This window comes from Schistocerca cancellata, chromosome 4, assembly GCF_023864275.1.
Source record: "Schistocerca cancellata isolate TAMUIC-IGC-003103 chromosome 4, iqSchCanc2.1, whole genome shotgun sequence".
Lineage (NCBI taxonomy): Eukaryota > Metazoa > Arthropoda > Insecta > Orthoptera > Acrididae > Schistocerca > Schistocerca cancellata.
The window spans coordinates 433,574,161-433,592,314 of record NC_064629.1 but is presented as its reverse complement, the minus strand read 5'-3'; the positions used below and the strand labels follow the sequence as shown (position 1 = coordinate 433,592,314).

Sequence of the window (18,154 nt, the reverse complement as noted above, 5' to 3'; positions counted from 1 at the left end):
TGTTGTTGTGGTCTTCAGTCCTGAGACTGGTTTGATGCAGCTCTCCATGCTACTCTATCCTGTGCAAGCTTCTTCATCTCCCAGTGCTTACTGCATGGTGTTTATTTACGGAAAGGCAAATGGCAACGGGAGGCGGGCAGCAAGTTTGCATCAGGAGGCCTATCCCGGCCAACAACAACCACAGAATTCAGTGTTTGCAACAGCATTTCGCCGTTTGTCTGAGACAGGGTCATTTCAGGAAGCAGGATATCATGAAGGACCTACCAGAAATGTTCGGAGACCAGACTTCCAGGAAAATGTGATTAACGCTGTGGAAGGCGACCGCCGTGTCAGTACCAGGCATTTGCCCGCCAGTACAGGGTAACCCAGACGACCGTGTGGAACATTCTCCGTGACAATTGTTACTACCCTTATCACTTACCGCATGTGCAGGGCTTACTAGCGACAGACTTTCCACATCGGGAGCAGTTTTGTCACTGGTTTCTTCACCAGGCAACCACGGTTCGGGGATTTGTGTCATCCACCCTATTCACAGATGAGGCCACCTTTACGCGGAGTGGTATCTTCAACTTTTATAACAATCGTCTGTGGGATAGTATGCAGAACCACAACGGTATGGTGACAGCCAATCATCAGCATTGGTACAGCCAGAATGTGTGGGCTGAGATAACTGGCGATCGTATTTTGGGACCAGTCTTCCTCTCACGTCGCCTAACAGGCCGGATCCATCGGAGTTTCTTGCTGGTGACTTTGCTTTCCCTGCTGGAGGAAGTACCATTGATGATTCGAAGGGTTATGTGGCTGCTACAGGATGGTGCTCCAGCCCACTTCGCCATTAACGTCCGGACGCCTCTCAATCGTGTCTTCCCTGGTCGATGGATCGGACGAGGTGGTCCTGTTGGATGGCTTGCTCGTTCACCAGATCTCAACCCGTGCCATTTCTGGTTATGGACCAATCAAAAAAGTATCGTGTATGCAGTGCCCACTCCAGATGTGGAGACACTGGAGCAGAGTATTCATTCTGCCTTTGATACTGTTCGTATGCAGCCTGGACGATGTGAACGTGTAAGACAGAAAATGCTACGGTGCGTACATGCATGCGTTGAGGCACATGGAAACCATTTTCAACAGACACTGTAACTGTGGCTGCATGGTACAGCGTGTATTAGACCGCAGTCTCTGTAACAATGTACAATGAATAAATGGTCTCTAACATGGAAACCATGCATTTCCGGACTTAAGTTCATTAGACCTTTTCTGTTCTGTATCCTCTAATTGATCAATCCCTAGGGTTTGTACAGGGTGCAAAAAATCACCCTGTATATACTTCCACTCAAAAATGGTTTTAATTTAGATGTAAATAAACAATATATAATAACACTGACCCATGTAAAATAAAAACTACCATCGTTAAATACTGGGATTAAGACCGAGAATCATTGAAATTTCACGCATAATCACACTTACGCACCATCCTGATTTTAGAACCGGTAGATGTCCCATTCCCCGCCCCCGCCCTCTCCAGGGACCAGTGGCCCTTGCCGTGCTGGGGTGTCATGCAGGCCTCAACCAATACAGACAGCCGCGTCGTAGGTGCAACCACAACACAGGAGTATCTGTTGAGAGACCACACAAACGGGTAGTTCTTGAAGAGGGTCAGCAGCCTTTTCAGTAGTTGCTAACGCAAGTCTGGATAGTTGACTGATCTGGCCCTGTAACATCAGCCAACATCAACATGGTTTTGCTTGGCTGGTACTGCAAACTGCTGAAAGGAAGGTGAAACTACAGCCGCCATTTTTCCCGGGGACATGCAGCTCTACTGTTTGGTTAAATGATAATGGTATCCTCTTAGGTAAAATATTCTGGAGGGAAAAGTAGTCACCTATTCGGATCTTCGGACGGACACTACTCAGGAGGATGACGTCACTAGAAGAAAGAAAACTGGCTTTCCACGGGTCGGAGCGTCGAATGTTAGACATCTTAATCGGGCAGAAAGGTTAGAAAATTTAAAAAGGCAAATGAATAGTTTGAAGTTAGATATGTGGGAATTAGCAAAGCTCTCTGGCAGGGGGAACAGGACCTCTGGTCAAGTGAGTACAGGGTCATAAATACAAAATGAAATAGGGATAATATAGATGTAGGTATAATAATGAATAAGAAAACAGGAATGCGGGTAAGCTACTATCAACAGCCAAGAGAGACATGAAGCCAACACCCACCACAGTAGCACAAGTATATGTGCTAACCAGCGCGGCAGATGATGGAGAGATTAAAACAATGTTTGATGGGGCAAAACAAATTACTCAAGAAGTTAAGGTACAAGGCCCGGCATGGAGAGTGCAGCAACTCGACGTAGCATGGACTCAGCGAGTCGTTGAAAGTCCCATGCAAAAATACTGAGCCATGCTGCCTCTACGGCCACCCATAATTGAAAAAGTGTTGCCGGTGCAGGATTTTGAGCACAAACTGACCTCCGAATTATGTCCCATAAACGTTCGATGGGTAGCCAAATCATTCGTTCAAATTGTCCAGAATGTTGTTCTAGCCAATCGCGAACAACTGTGGCCCGGTGACATGTCATCCATAAAAATTCCGTGCCGGCCGCTGTGGTCGCGCGCTTCTAGGCGCTTCAGTCTGGAACCGCGCGACCGCTACGGTCGCAGGCTCGAATCCTGCCTCGGCCATGGATGTGTGTGATGTCCTTAGGTTAGTTAGGTTTAGGTAGTTCTAAGTTCTAGGGGACTGATGATCTCACATGTTCAGTCCCATAGTGCTCAGAGTCATTTGAACCATAAAAATTCAGTCGTTATTTCGAAACATGAATTCCATGAATGGCTGCAAATGGTGGCCAAGTAGTCGAACAGAACGATTTCTAGTCAATGATCGGTTCAGTTGGACTAGAGGGCCCAGTCCATTCCATGTAAACACAGCCCACACCATTATGGAGCCCCCACCAGCTTACACAGTGCCTTGTTGACGACTTGGGTCCATGGTGCGTGGGGATTGCGCCACACTCGAAACCTACCATCACTTCTTACCAACTGAAATCGGGACCCATCTGACCAGGGCACGGTTTTCCAGTCGTCTAGCGTCCATCCGATATGATCACGGGCCAGCATTGGGGTACATGGAAGAAACCTCCACGAAGATTGCAATAAGAGAAGACCAAGACATGAGTAGCAATCGGGTGTACCCTGGGCAACGGCAGAAGAAGCGCGCTGACGGCAAATCCTTTCACAGCCGGTCTCCATTCAAATGGGAAATGACAAAGCTATCGCAGCTTCTATTTTTTGGAAATGCTGACCGGACACGGAAATGAATGGATGACGGGCCAACGTGAGGCGCTGCGGGTGATGTCGCGCTGTTTTCAAAGGCTCTCGCGTCGGTCGGCTGCTGCCACAGCCCATTAACGCCGAATTTCACTGCACTGTCCTAACGGATACGTTCGTCGTACGTCTCACATAGATTTTTGCGGTTATTTCACGTAGTGTTGCTTGTCTGTTACCACTGACAACTCTACGCAAACGCCGCTGCTCTCGGTCGTTAAGTGAAGGCCGTCGGCCACTGTGTTGTGTGTAGTGAAGGGTAATGCCTGAAATTTGGTATTCTCGGCACAGTCTTGATTCTGTGGATCTCGGAATATTGAATTCCCCGACGATTTCCAAAATGGAACGACTTATGCATCTAGCTCCAACTACGATTGCACGTTAAAAGTTTGTTAATTCCCATCGTGTGGCCATAACCACATCGGAAATTTTTTCACATGAATCACCTGAGTGCAACTGACAGCTCCGCCAATACAATGCCCTTTCATACCTTGCGTACGCGATACTACCGCCGTCTGTATCACTCTCTCATGACTTTTGTCACCTAAGGTTAGGAAACGAGACACTGCAAGTAATACATGAGTTTTGTGATTTAGTCAAATAACTGATGATGACTGAAGGAGAGACGATATATAAAATGTAGTGCGGCAATGGCAAGGAAAGTGTTTCTGAAGAAGAGAAATTTGTGAGCATCGAATATTGATTAAAGTATTAGGAAGTATTTTCTGAAGATATTTGTCTGCATTGTAACCTTGTACGAAAGTGAAACGTGGACGATAAACAGTTCAGACAAGAAGAGAACAGAAGTTTCTGCTATGTGGTGCTGCAGAAGAATGCTCGAGTCAGATGCACAGCTCATACAAATAACGAGGAGGTAATGAATAGAATTGGCGAGAAAGAAGTCTAAGACCACTGAAAGCAGCTCTTATTTATGCCTTAGTATTTTGTTGTTATTCCAGCGCGAATGAAATTTTACGCCTTGTCGATTGAATTCAACACAGCTGATAAACCTGATTTCAAAAACAGAATCAATGTCTTTGTCTCGCACAACGTCAAGAAATGAAAAGTACAATTATAAGAAAAACACTATTCCTGGAAAAGGATATTTTCTCATCTCTTATAGTCCTTCTGTTTTTATTTATAAATAATAATTTATGCACTATTAATAATTTATAAGGCTCAAATAAAACATGTCCCTTGATACAACATTCTAAAACCAACGAGGTACAGAGTCTTATGATATTTTCAGCTTATTTGTTGGGTTTATATATTTTGCACTTTATGTGTTCTAGATACATTTAATTTGTTCTGTGCAATACTTTTCATCACCGTTGTTCACTTAAATAACAATTTTGAATGAAGCTACTTTTTTTATTGAACCTACTTACAAGATTAAAAAATTTGATAATTCTGAGCACAAAAAGCTGCAGAAAGTTAGGGCGGGGGGGGGGGGCGGAGTGGAGAGTGGAGTGGGGGGGGGGGGGGTGGAGGCAGGTAGGCGCAGCTTTGAAAGTCCTGCCAGAGGTGCAGGATCACCTCATTACGGCTCTATTACTGCCAACTTTTTACACTTTCAGTTCCAGATGTAAAATGAGTCATTTTCAAGCTTTCAGAAACTTAGGAACGTTTCCGAAATCTACGTACTGTGGGGAACAGGAACAAAAGTAACGTCCACCCAGAATTCAGTTCAGAAATCGCTTCAGCAAGCAACAGGACGTCCAGTTGAACAGCGAGGTGTTTGATTGTGATGCGTCGATCACCTCGAATGAGAGTGTCCGCACGTTCCAACACTGCAGGAATCACAGTTGTGTGCGGCCGGCCGGCACGCGGGAAGTCGGGCAGGTTTGAGCGACCTTGTTGCTATGATGACTGACGCCTCGCCAACGACTCACCTTGGGTTTGTTCACTGTCCGGTCTCCGTAGAGATTCTGCAAGCGCCTATAAATATCTGCGATGCTCTGGTTTACCGCCAAAACAAACTCAATGACAGCTCTCTGCTTGCAACGCACCTCCGTTACAGACGCCATTTTGAAGGTTACGTATAGCGCCACCACCTATCGCAACTTCACGAAACTATAGGGACTGATGCGGGAATATTCCACGATGTCCCACAACAGACTCTGCATTTTTCAACCAACATGGGCCGAGAAAAAAATTGTTGCATCATTCACTGAACGCACCTCACAGTTCGGTAAGTGCAGACAGATTTGGGCTGCACGTCCCTCCAGAAATTGCACCGGAAAGCGTAGCCTGCTGCTGGACAGGGAGCAGCTTTTCTTTAGACGGGAATTTCGTGCCGTTTCAGTGAATTACTGACTTCCTCCGGCTGACCATGAAGCATGGATGGAGCTGCCTGCCTTCCGTTTCTGTCGTAAGTTGATATATTTGCATATAAACATCCTCAGAAATTTTAGTGTTTGTGTGTGATTAAGTGGGATTAGAAATACAAAGAATGAGAAGAGACACTCAAATTTATTGCCATTTTTCAACATAATGTCCAAATTCGTAATAGTGAGTTCTGTAAAAAATTATTTCATCTCCAACCATTTCAAAGCTCTAAGGCGTCATCTTCGTGTTGTTGTTGTGGTCTTCAGTCCGAAGACTGCTTTGGTGCAGCTCTTCACGCTAGTCTATCATGTGCAAGCCTCTTCATCTCTGCATGTCTACTGTAACATACATTCATTTGAACCCTCTTACATATCGGAACACTGACCTCCGTCTCCAGTTTTCAGCACTTAAACTTCACTCCATTGCAAAACTGACGAATCCTTCGTGCCCCAGGACGTGTCCTGCCAACCAACCCTTCGTTTTAGTCAACTTACACCATAAATTTCTGTTCTAAAATTCGACTCGGTACCTCCCTTATTCATTATTTGATCTATCTATGATGGTCGAAGTAGAGAGGGTATAAAATGTAGACTGGCAATGGCAAGGAAAGCGTTTCTGAAGAAGAGAAATTTGTTAACATCAAGTATAGATTTAAGTGTCAGGAAGTCGTTTCTTGAAAGTATTTGTATGGAGTGTAGCCATGTATGGAAGTGAAACACGGACGATAAATAGTTTGGACAAGAAGAGAATAGAAGCTTTTGAAATGTTGTGCTACAGAAGAATGCTGAAGATTAGATGGGTAGATCACATAACTAATGAGGAGGTATTGAACAGAATTGGGGAGAAGAGAAGTTTGTTCAAATGGTTCAAATGGCTCTGAGCACTATGGGACTCAACTGCTGTGGTCATAAGTCCCCGAGAACTTAGAACTACTTAAACCTAACTAACCACCGGCCGCAGTGGCCGTGCGGTTAAAGGCGCTGCAGTCTGGAACCGCAAGACCGCTACGGTCGCAGGTTCGAATCCTGCCTCGGGCATGGATGTTTGTGATGTCCTTAGGTTAGTTAGGTTTAACTAGTTCTAAGTTCTAGGGGACTAATGACCTCAGCAGTTGAGTCCCATAGTGCTCAGAGCCATTTTTGAACCTAACTAACCTAACGACATCACACACATCCATGCCCGAGGCAGGATTCGAACCTGCGACCGTAGCGGTCGTGCGGTTCCAGACTGTAGCGCCTTTAACCGCTCGGCCAGAGAAATTTGTGGCACAACTTGACTAGAAGAAGGGATCGGTTGGTAGGACACGTTCTCAGGCATCAAGGGATCACCAATTTAGTATTCGAGGGCATCGTGGTGGGTAAAATACGTAGAGGGAGACCAATAGATGAATACACTAAGCAGATTCAGAAGGATGTAGGTTGCAGTAGTTACTGAGAGATGAAGAAGCTTGCACAGGATAGAGTAGCATGGAGAGCTGCATCAAACCAGTCTCAGGACCGAAGACCACATCAAGAACAACAACAACAACAACATCTAATCTTCAGCGTTCACCTGTAGCAGTACATCTCAAAAGCTTCTATTCTATTATTGTCTGAACTGTTTACAGTCCAACATTCATTTCCGTACACGCTATATTCCAGAAATATCCTTTCAAAAAATAATTCCTAACACTTAAGTTTATATTCGATAATGACACAGTTCTCTTTTTCAGAAATTGTTTTCTTGTCATTGACGGTTTGCATTTTCTATCCTCTGTACTTTTCGGCTATCATCTACTATATTGCCGCTCAAGTAGCAAAACTCATTTGCTACTTCTAATGTCTCATTTCCTAATTCCCTCAGCATCACCTTATTTAACTCGATTACATTCCATTACCCTTGTTTTATGGCGGTCAAAAACCAGGTAGCTAGTCACATAGTCGATAATCGATATCCTGGCGTCAGCTATATGTCTGCCATATTGGAGTAATATTGTGAATGTTTATGTGCAGTTACAAACCGAATTCTGCAATGAATTTGAGAAATTGCTCCAGGTACCTGTTTAGTGCTCAGTGCTTGTAATATAGTGGTGCAATTCTATAAAATGAAGCTCCCAATACATAAATCGTTCGTAGAACCGCTGGAATGCTGAAAGAATGTGAAACAATTAGTGCAACATACTAATACAATAAAACAGTCCACTCCGCCGCAGTTCCTCACACCTTTTCCTTTCCAGTGCGCCCCCAGCTTGCATGAGGTCGAAGAACGACATATTTTATTTCAGATACAAGTTTTTTGCTGCGTTATTATTTTATTTATTTATTCGTAGTGATACAAGTTACATGACGAGATCGTTTCGGCGTTTTGCCATCATCAAGTGTACCTGTGAAGATGGTGTAACAGGTATAACCACGTGTAAATAAATAAATAGTGCAGTAAAAACCTTGTGCTTAAAATAAAATATGTCATTCCTGACACTTTGCTTTCTCAGAGGAAGTAAGTGAGACAAGATTGGGTATCCACAGTTCGTAAATTACTGAATCGTTAATTTTAGATTATATCGTTAACTTATGTTTTCAAATGCATGTAATAAAAAAAAATTTGACACCGAGCAAAGCATACTGGAAAACGTATTATTTTTTTTTAAAAAAAGAGAAAATGCTCCTCTTAGCAGACAAGACAGTTTAGAAGAAGAAAAATTATTTAATTTCGTTTTTAAGGACTACAATGACCTACAAAGTGAATTGCAAATGAACATTTCGATCCCTGGAGTAAGAAATGTTGCCAGGTATGAAACCAAGATGCGATCCGGCGAATATAACAAGAAAAGTTATTATACATTAAATGCGTAATGAACGAAATAAACCATATAGAACTAGACTGGATTGTCCATTGAGAACATCCGAAAAAATTACAGTGGGAAGACCCGTCGTGGTGTTAGTAACTACGGACGTCGCTAGCCCGAGATTTGACGAGGTGTAACACAAACAACGCGAGCCGTTGGTAGCTATGGTGCTCACCCTGGTGAAGCAGGAGCAGGCAGCATCCCACGTGCGTACCGCTGCCGGCTTGCGAGCCACTGGCCAGCAGCGCATTGGCAGCTGGGAGGCCGAACGAGTCCCCACCTCCACACGGAAGGGGCGGAGCCGCCCTCTCTGCATACTTCTCGACACGTTTCATAACCGCACTGTGCTGCAGTGATTTTGTCATTAGGAACGAAGCGAGAACTCTGCCCACGGAAAGACCACGTCAGCAGTACCCAAAGTGTTTCCACGACGGCTCCAAGGCAGGACTCATCTTTACGTGGCTAGCACAACTTTTAATATTCTCACCAGTGACAACTCGCCTCTTTTTGAGCTCACGAGCAACCCTAGCAGATGTCAGCGGAGTGAATTTTATTTGCGTTGCTGGCGCTACGGCCAGTCAGCTAGGGCACTGGCCGTCTTTCTCACCTCATGACGCACGTTGGCTCCTAGCCATCCAGCCTCTCTCAAAATTTCGTCACCCGCATTCTTCTCAATATCCACCACACCACTCACTCGGTTCCGAGACAAACACAGTACAATCTTAGCGCGAATTTCTGTATCGCCATTATCATCAGCAGGAGCAACCATTTGACTACCGCTGCGTAAGGACCTCCTCTTCATATTTTCATGCATTACATCCACATATACAGCATGCTTGAGAAGGAACAGTAAATACTTCGAGAGAAGTTAGTATAGACTAAGTCGAATAAAACATTCTATATAACATGGTCCAACTTTTATTGGATACAGAGATACAGCTGATTAGAGACAAGTTTTCAGTCGTGTATTATTAATCAAGTTGCAGTGGGTTTATTGAATGATTGACATTTGTAAGCATGCCGCACGTATTTACAAGTTCTGAGTATGCCGATATGGTTCTTGTACACGGATTTTGTAATGGAAAAGCTGCTGCTCCCTGTGCAGAATATGGTAGACGATTTCTTAACCTCGAAGTACCAGTCAAGCTTATTTTCACTAAACTGAGTGAGACTAGTGCAGTGCCCACCTGTCATATTTCATCTGACCGTGCAAATGAACAGTGTGTGGATGAAGTGGAAGACAGTATTCCTTTGATAAGACAGTCAAAACTGACAGAACCAGACGTTGTAGAGTGTTTCAGGGAGAGCATTAGGGAACGTTTGACAGGAATGGGGCAAAGAAATACAGTAGAAGAAGAATAGGTAGCTTTGAGGGATGAACTAGTGAAGGCAGAAGAGGATCAAGTAGGTAAAAAGACGAGGGCTAGTAGAAATCCTTAGGTAACAGAAGATATATTGAATTTCATTGATGAAAGGAGAAAATATAAAAACGCAGTAAATGAAGCAGGCAAAAAGGACTGCAAACGTCTCAAAAATGAGATCGACAGGAAGTGCAAAATGGCTAAGCAGGAATGAATAGAGGACAAATGTAACGATGTAGAGGCATATATCACTAGGGGTAAGATAGATACTGCCTACAGGAAAATCAAAGAGACCTTTGGAGAAAAGAGAACCACTTGTATGAATATCAAGAGGTCAGATGGAAAACCAGTTCTAAGCAAAGATGGGAAAGCAGAAAGGTGGAAGGAGTATACAGAAGGTCTATATAATGGCGATGTACTCGAGGACAATATTACTGAAATGGAAGAGTTCGTAGATGAAGATGAAATGGGAGATATGATACTGCGTGGAGAGTTTGACAGAGCACTGAAATACCTAAGTCGAAACAAGGCCCCGGGAGTAGACAACATTGCATTAGAACTACTAACAGCCTTGGGAGAGCTAGCCCTGACAAAACTTTACCATCTGGTTAGCAAGATGTATGAGACAGGCGAAATACCCTCAGACTTCAAGAAGAATATAATAATTCCAATCCCAAAGAAAGCAGGTGATGACACATGTGAAAATTACCGGTAGAAGCCGACTGGGAAGATCAGTTTGGATTCCGTAGAAATGTTGGAACACGCGAGGCTATACTGACCCTACGACTTATCTTAGAAAATATACTAAGGTAAGGCAAACCTACGTTTCTAGCATTTGTAGACTTAGAGAAAGCTTTTGACAATATTGATTGGAATACTCTGTTTCAAATTCTGAAGGTGGCAGGGGTAAAATACAGGGAGCGAAGGCTATTTACAATTTGTACAGAAACCAGATGGCAGTTATAAGAGTCGAGGGACATGAAAGGGAAGCAGTGGTTGGGAAGGGAGTAAGACGGGGCTGTAGCCTCTCCCCGATGTTATTCAATCTGTATATTGAGCAAGCAGTAAAGGAAACAAAAGAAAAATTCGGAGTAGGTATTAAAATCCATGGAGAAGAAATAAAAACTTTGAGGTTCGCCGATGACATTGTCATTCTGTCAGAGACAGCAAAGGACCTGGAAGAGCAGTTGAACGAAATGGACAGTGTCTTGAAAGGAGGATATAAGATGAACATCAACAAAAGCAAAACGAAGATAATGGAATGTAGTCGAATTAAGTCGGGTGATGCTGAGGTAATTAGATTAGGAAATGAGACACTTAAAGTAGTAAAGGAGTTCTGCTATTTGGGGAGCAAGATAACTGATGATGGTCGAAGTAGAAAGGATATAAAATGGACACTGGAAATGGTAAGGAAAGCGTTTCTGAAGAAGAGAAATTTGTTAACATCGAGTATAGATTTAAGTGTCAGGAAGTCATTTCTGAAAGTATATGTATGGAGTGTAGCCATGAATGGAAGTGAAACATGCACGATAAATAGTTCGGACAAGAAGAGAATAGAAGCTTTTGAAATGTGGTGCTACAGAAGAATGCTGAAGATTAGATGGGTAGATCACATAACTAATGAGGAAGTATTGAATAGGATTGGGGAGAAGAGAAGTTTGTGGCACAACTTGACGAGAAGAAGGGATCGGTTGGTAGGACTTGTGTTGAGGCATCAAGGGATTACCAATTTAGTATTGGAGGGCAGCGTGGAGCGTAAAAATCGTAGAGGGCGACCAAGAAATGAATACACAAAGCAGATTCAGAGACGTAGGTTGCAGTAGTTACTGGGAGATGAAGAAGCTTGCACAGGATAGAGTAGCATGGAGAGCTGCATCAATCCAGTCTCTGGACTGAAGACCGCAACAACAGTAACAAGACATAGTCCCATAACAAACACATGTAGAATTTCTGCATGTGCCAGTGTTCGATACAAAAATGTAGCGGATGTTACACATTCGTTAAAGAACGCCAAAATAACCTCAGAAGAGCTAAACGTGACGCTATAAAGAGAATTCGAAAGTGTGTTGAAGTCGGAGGTGGACTTAATGAAAATCAACTTTGAACTTAAACATTTGCCTTTGATTAACATCTTCTGTATTTCTTTGGGTTACATTATAATACGTACACTATCCTATCAAAACTACACTCCTGGAAATTGAAATAAGAACACCGTGAATTCACTGTCCCAGGAAGGGGAAACTTTATTGACACATTCCTGGGGTCAGATACATCACATGATCACACTGACAGAACCACAGGCACATAGACACAGGCAACAGAGCATGCACAATGTCGGCACTAGTACAGTGTATATCCACCTTTCGCAGCAATGCAGGCTGCTATTCTCCCATGGAGACGATCGTAGAGATGCTGGATGTAGTCCTGTGGAACGGCTTGCCATGCCATTTCCACCTGGCGCCTCAGTTGGACCAGCGTTCGTGCTGGACGTGCAGACCGTGTGAGACGACGCTTCATCCAGTCCCAAACATGCTCAATGGGGGACAGATCCGGAGATCTTGCTGGCCAGGGTAGTTGACTTACACCTTCTAGAGCACGTTGGGTGGCACAGGATACATGCGGACGTGCATTGTCCTGTTGGAACAGCAAGTTCCCTTGCCAGTCTAGGAATGGTTGAACGATGGGTTCGATGACGGTTTGGATGTACCGTGCACTATTCAGTGTCCCCTCGACGATCACCAGTGGTGTACGGCCAGTGTAGGAGATCGCTCCGCACACCATGATGCCGGGTGTTGGCCCTGTGTGCCTCGGTCGTATGCAGTCCTGATTGTGGCGCTCACCTGCACAGCGCCAAACACGCATACGACCATCATTGGCACGAAGGCAGAAGCGACTCTCATCGCTGAAGACGACACGTCTCCATTCGTCCCTCCATTCACGCCTGTCGCGACACCACTGGAGGCGGGCTGCACGATGTTGGGGCGTGAGCGGAAGACGGCCTAACGGTGTGCGGGACCGTAGTCCAGCTTCATGGAGACAGTTGCAAATGGTCCTCGCCGATACCCCAGGAGCAACAGTGTCCCTAATTTGCTGGGAAGTGGTGGTGCGGTCCCCTACGGCACTGCGTAGGATCCTACGGTCTTGGCGTGCATCCGTGCGTCGCTGCGGTCCGGTCCCAGGTCGACGGGCACGTGCACCTTCCGCCGACCACTGGCGACAACATCGATGTACTGTGGAGACCTCACGCCCCACGTGTTGAGCAATTTGGCGGTACGTCCACCCGGCCTCCCGCATGCCCACTATACGCCCTCGCTCAAAGTCCGTCAACTGCACATACGGTTCACGTCCACGCTGTCGCGGCATGCTACTAGTGTTAAAGACTGCGATGGAGCTCCGTATGCCACGGCAAACTGGCTGACACTGACGGCGGCGGTGCACAAATGCTGCGCAGCTAGCGCCATTCGACGGCCAACACCGCGGTTCCTGGTGTGTCCTCTGTGCCGTGCGTGTGATCATTACTTGTACAGCCCTCTCGCAGTGTCTGGAGCAAGTATGGTGGGTCTGACACACCGGTGTCACTGTGTTCTTTTTTCCATTTCCAGGAGTGTATATAACACCCCTGCATAATGAGGAATTGACCACTGTATGTCACGAAAGGTGGGCCGACCAGTATAAAAGGTGGCGGGGAGTGTTAGTTTGTCAGCAGAGAAGCAGAAACAGAAGGAGAGTTCAGTGACTTTGAACGTGGACTAGTCATTAGATGTCGCCCGAGTAACAAATCCATCAGGGACATTTCAAAAGTTCTGAGGTTGCGCAAGTCGAATGTTGGTGACGTGATTGTGAAGTGTAAACGAGAAGAAGCAACCACAGCTAAAGCGACACCTGGAAGACCTCGTGTACTGACGAGCAGCACCGTCGGTCATTGCGGAAGGTGGTTGTAAAAATAAATATGACGTAAAGTAAGCGGGAGGAATGATTAATAAGTTCGAAAGTGCTAATAGCAGCCCAGCTTGTAAGAGTGCAGTGATGTTGGTGAGAAGCGCATCGTCCAAATTTGGGGGAGAACTGGTGTGATATCGCAGGGCGATTTAATTGAAGAGTGGCGTGGAATGTTTGGCAAGAGTGTCATACTCGGCTATTTTTCTTCCGAAATGCAGGAAACAGAGTCGGACGAGATACTCAGCCGCGTACTCCACGTAAGTCACACACACACACACACACACACACACACACACACACACACACACTTTCAGAAAGAATCGCAACACCAAAAATACGAGGTGCATTCAAGTTCTAAGGCCTCCGATTTTTTTTTCTAATTAACTACTCACCCGAAATCGATGAAACTGGCGTTACTTCTCGACGTAATCGCCCTGCAGACGTACACATTTTTCACGACGCTGACGCCATGATTCCATGGCAGCGGCGAAGGCTTCTTTAGGAGTCTGTTTTGACCACTGGAAAATCGCTGAGGCAATAGCAGCACGGCTGGTGAATGTGCGGCCACGGAGAGTGTCTTTCATTGTTGGAAAAAGCCAAAAGACACTAGGAGCCAGGTCAGGTGAGTAGGGAGCATGAGGAATCACTTAGAAGTTGTTATCACGAAGAAACTGTTGCGTAACGTTAGCTCGATGTGCGGGTGCGTTGTCTTGGTGAAACAGCACACGTGTAGCCCTTCCCGGACGTTTTTGATGCAGTGCAGGAAGGAATTTGTTCTTCAAAACATTTTCGTAGGATACACCTGTTACCGTAGTGCCCTTTGGAACGCAATGGGTAAGAATTACGCCCTCGCTGTCCCAGAACATGGACACCATCAGTTTTTCAGCACTGGCGGTTATCCGAATTTTTTTGGTGGCGGTGAATCTGTGTGCTTCCATTGAGCTGACTGGCGCTTTGTTTCTGGATTGAAAAATGGCATCCACGTCTCATCCATTGTCACAACCGACGAAAAGAAAGTCCCATTCATGCTGCCGTTGCGCGTCAACATTGCTTGGCAACATCCCACACGGGCAGCCGTGTGGTCGTCCGTCAGCATTCGTGGCACCCACCTGGATGACACTTTTCGCATTTTTAGGTCGTCACGCAGGATTGTGTGCACAGAACCCACAGAAATGCCAACTCTGGAAGCGATCTGTTCAACAGTCATTCGGCGAGCCCCCAAAACAATTCTCTCCACTTTCTCGATCATGTCGTCAGACCGGCTTGTGCGAGCCCGAGGTTGTTTCGGTTTGTTGTCACACAATGTTCTGCCTTCATTAAACTGTCGCACCCATGAACGCACTTTCGACACATCCATAACTCCATCACCACATGTCTCCTTCAACTGTCGATGAATTTCAATTGGTTTCACACCACGCAAATTCAGAAAACGAATGATTACACGCTGTTCAAGTAAGGAAAACGTCGCCATTTTAAGTATTTAAAACAGTTCTCATTCTCGCCGCTGGCGGTAAAATTCCATCTGTCGTACGGTGCTGCCATCTCTGGGACGTATTGACAATGAACGCGACCTCATTTTAAAACAATGGGCATGTTTCTATCTCTTTCCAGTCCGGAGAAAAAAAATCAGAAGCCTTAGAACTTGAATGCACCTTGTAATTAATTTAGAGTAATGTTATTTTGGGAATACATTTGCCTAGGTAACACATTTAAATGATTAACATTGCAAGATCACAGGTAATGTAAGCGGCGGATCAGCCATTACAAATGCGAAATGTTGGTAAATCAGTAACCGACAGCCGCCAGGATATTGAATGCAAGCATGTAAACGTGCATGCATTGTGTTGTAAAGGTGCCGGATTCCGATTTGTGGGATGGAGTTCCGTGCCTGTTGCACTTGGTCGATCTATACAGGGACAGTTAATGCTCGTTGTGGATGACGCTGGAGTTGTCCGATGATGTCCCATACGTGCTCGATTGGAAACAGATCTGGTGATCGAGGAGGCCAAGGCACAACACTCTGTAGAGGATGTTGGGTTACAACAACGTACGTGGGAGAGCGTTATCCTGTTGGAAAGCACCCCCTGAAATGCTGTTCATGGATGGCAGCACAACAGGTCGAATCACCAGATTGACGTACGCACCCCAGACCGTAACCTCAGGTGTAGGTCCAGTGTGTCTAGCACGGAGACAGGTTGGTTGCAGGCCCTCAACTGGCCACCTCCTAACCAACGCACTGCCATCACTGGCGCCGAGGCCTCCATCCTGCCCTCCAATGAGCCCTCGCTTGACACCACTGAAGACGGAAATGGGGGTGGTTTGGGGTCCGTGGAATGCACGTTACGGGGTGTCTGTTCGGAGCTGTCCTTGCAGTAACCGATTTGTAACAGTCTGTTGTGTCACTGTGGTGCGAACTGTTGCTCATAACTGCGTCTTTGTCGCCTTAAACTAACATCAGCTCAACACGTCCAATCTGAAAGGCAACTAAAGCTCACTACCGTTACAGTGTGTATTTAAAGCAAACTCGATTTGCGTCTTCATAGTGGCGCTACTAGCGCCTCTCTTATGCGACTGGCGCGAAATCTGAATAGACATCATCTTTCGGATATAAAAACACGCCTACCAACTTTTCTTGGAGTTGCGATTATTTCTCCGTTACGTTTCATTAGACTTTTTTTAAAGCGCACCGAGTCGTATTGTCTGTATAATTTTGGCAGGTTATACCGTTATATATATATATATATATATATATATATATATATATATATATATATATATATATATATGTGTGTGTGTGTGAATCATGTGTCGAATAGAATGGTGGGCATTTTGAACACTTATTGCAGTACTGGTGTAACACGAAACAGAGTAATTTGGCTTTCATTTCCGTTACGGTACTGTTGTAGAAAGGGAAAACAATTTGAATTTAATTCTCGTTACGTATTGTATAAAGCAGAAAATGTTGATTGTAATTAACGCAAAACAAATTACGTGGAATTTGGTTGATTTTGTACTAAGGGAAACACATTGTATTTGATGTTAACTTTTCTATCACGACCTTCGTTATGGTAATGTTGTAAAAGAGAGAACGTCTGGTTGTACTTAATTCAATTAGTACAAAATCAACCAAATACCACGTAATTTGTTGTGTGTTAATTACAATCAACATTTTCCGCTTTATACAATACGTAACGAGAATTAAATTCAAATTATTTTCCCTTTCTACAACAGTACCGTAACGAAAATGAAAGCCACATTACTCTGTTTCGTGTTACACCAATACTGCAATAAGTGTTCAAAATGCCCACCATTCTATTCGACACATGATTCATTACCGCGAACCCAGTTTCTTCGCATTTGGTCACATCCACGCACATTTGCATCTATGGCTTTGACAACATCGAACATCCTCTGCTTAAGTTCGTCCACGTTATTTACTTGCTGATCATAAATACAGGGTGTTTCAAAAATGACCGGTATATTTGAAACTGCAATAAAAACTAAACCAGCAGTGATAGAAATACACCGTTTGTTGCAATATGCTTGGGACAACAGTACATTTTCAGGCGGACAAACTTTCGAAATTACAGTAGTTACAATTTTCAACAACAGATGGCGCTGCAAATGATGTGAAAGATATAGAAGACAACGCAGTCTGTGGGTGCGCCATTCTGTACGTCGTCTTTCTGCTGTAAGCGTGTGCTGTTCACAATGTGAAAGTGTGCTGTAGACAACATGGTTTATTCCTTAGAACAGAGGATTTTTCTGGTGTTGGAATTCCACCGCCTAGAACACAGTGTTGTTGCAACAAGACGAAGTTTTCAACGGAGGTTTAATGTAACCAAAGGACCGAAAAGCGATACAATAAAGGATCTGTTTGAAAAATTTCAACGGACTGGGAACGTGACGGATGAACGTGCTGGAAAGGTAGGGCGACCGCATACGGCAACCACAGAGGGCAACGCGCAGCTAGTGCAGCAGGTGATCCAACAGCGGCCTCGGGTTTCCGTTCGCCGTGTTGCAGCTGCGGTCCAAATGACGCCAACGTCCACGTATCGTCTCATGCGCCGGAGCTTACACCTCTATCCATACAAAATTCAAACGCGGCAACCCCTCAGCGCCGCTACCATTGCTGCACGAGAGACATTCGCTAACGATATAGTGCACAGGATTGATGACGGCGATATGCATGTGGACAGCATTTGGTTTACTGACGAAGCTTATTTTTACCTGGACGGCTTCGTCAGTAAACAGAACTGGCGCATATGGGGAACCGAAAAGCCCCATTTTGCAGTCCCATCGTCCCTGCATCCTCAAAAAGTACTGGTCTGGGCCGCCATTTCTTCCAAAGGAATCATTGGCCCATTTTTCAGATC

The 18,154-nt window shown here is 44.9% G+C and overlaps 1 long non-coding RNA gene across 2 annotated transcripts in view; it reads right to left on the bottom strand.

Annotated features, from left to right (window-relative positions):
• Nucleotides 1–18,154, bottom strand: part of LOC126185160 (uncharacterized) — a 426,511-nt gene that overhangs the window by 57,107 nt on the left and 351,250 nt on the right. The window contains exon 1 of one of the 2 annotated variants that reach the window (XR_007536966.1): nucleotides 8,654–8,803. The exons of the other annotated variant lie outside the window; for it this stretch is intronic. This is a non-coding gene — a long non-coding RNA (uncharacterized LOC126185160). Of the gene's footprint in view, nucleotides 1–8,653; nucleotides 8,804–18,154 lie in introns of those variants that run through there. 2 annotated transcript variants of the gene reach the window in all.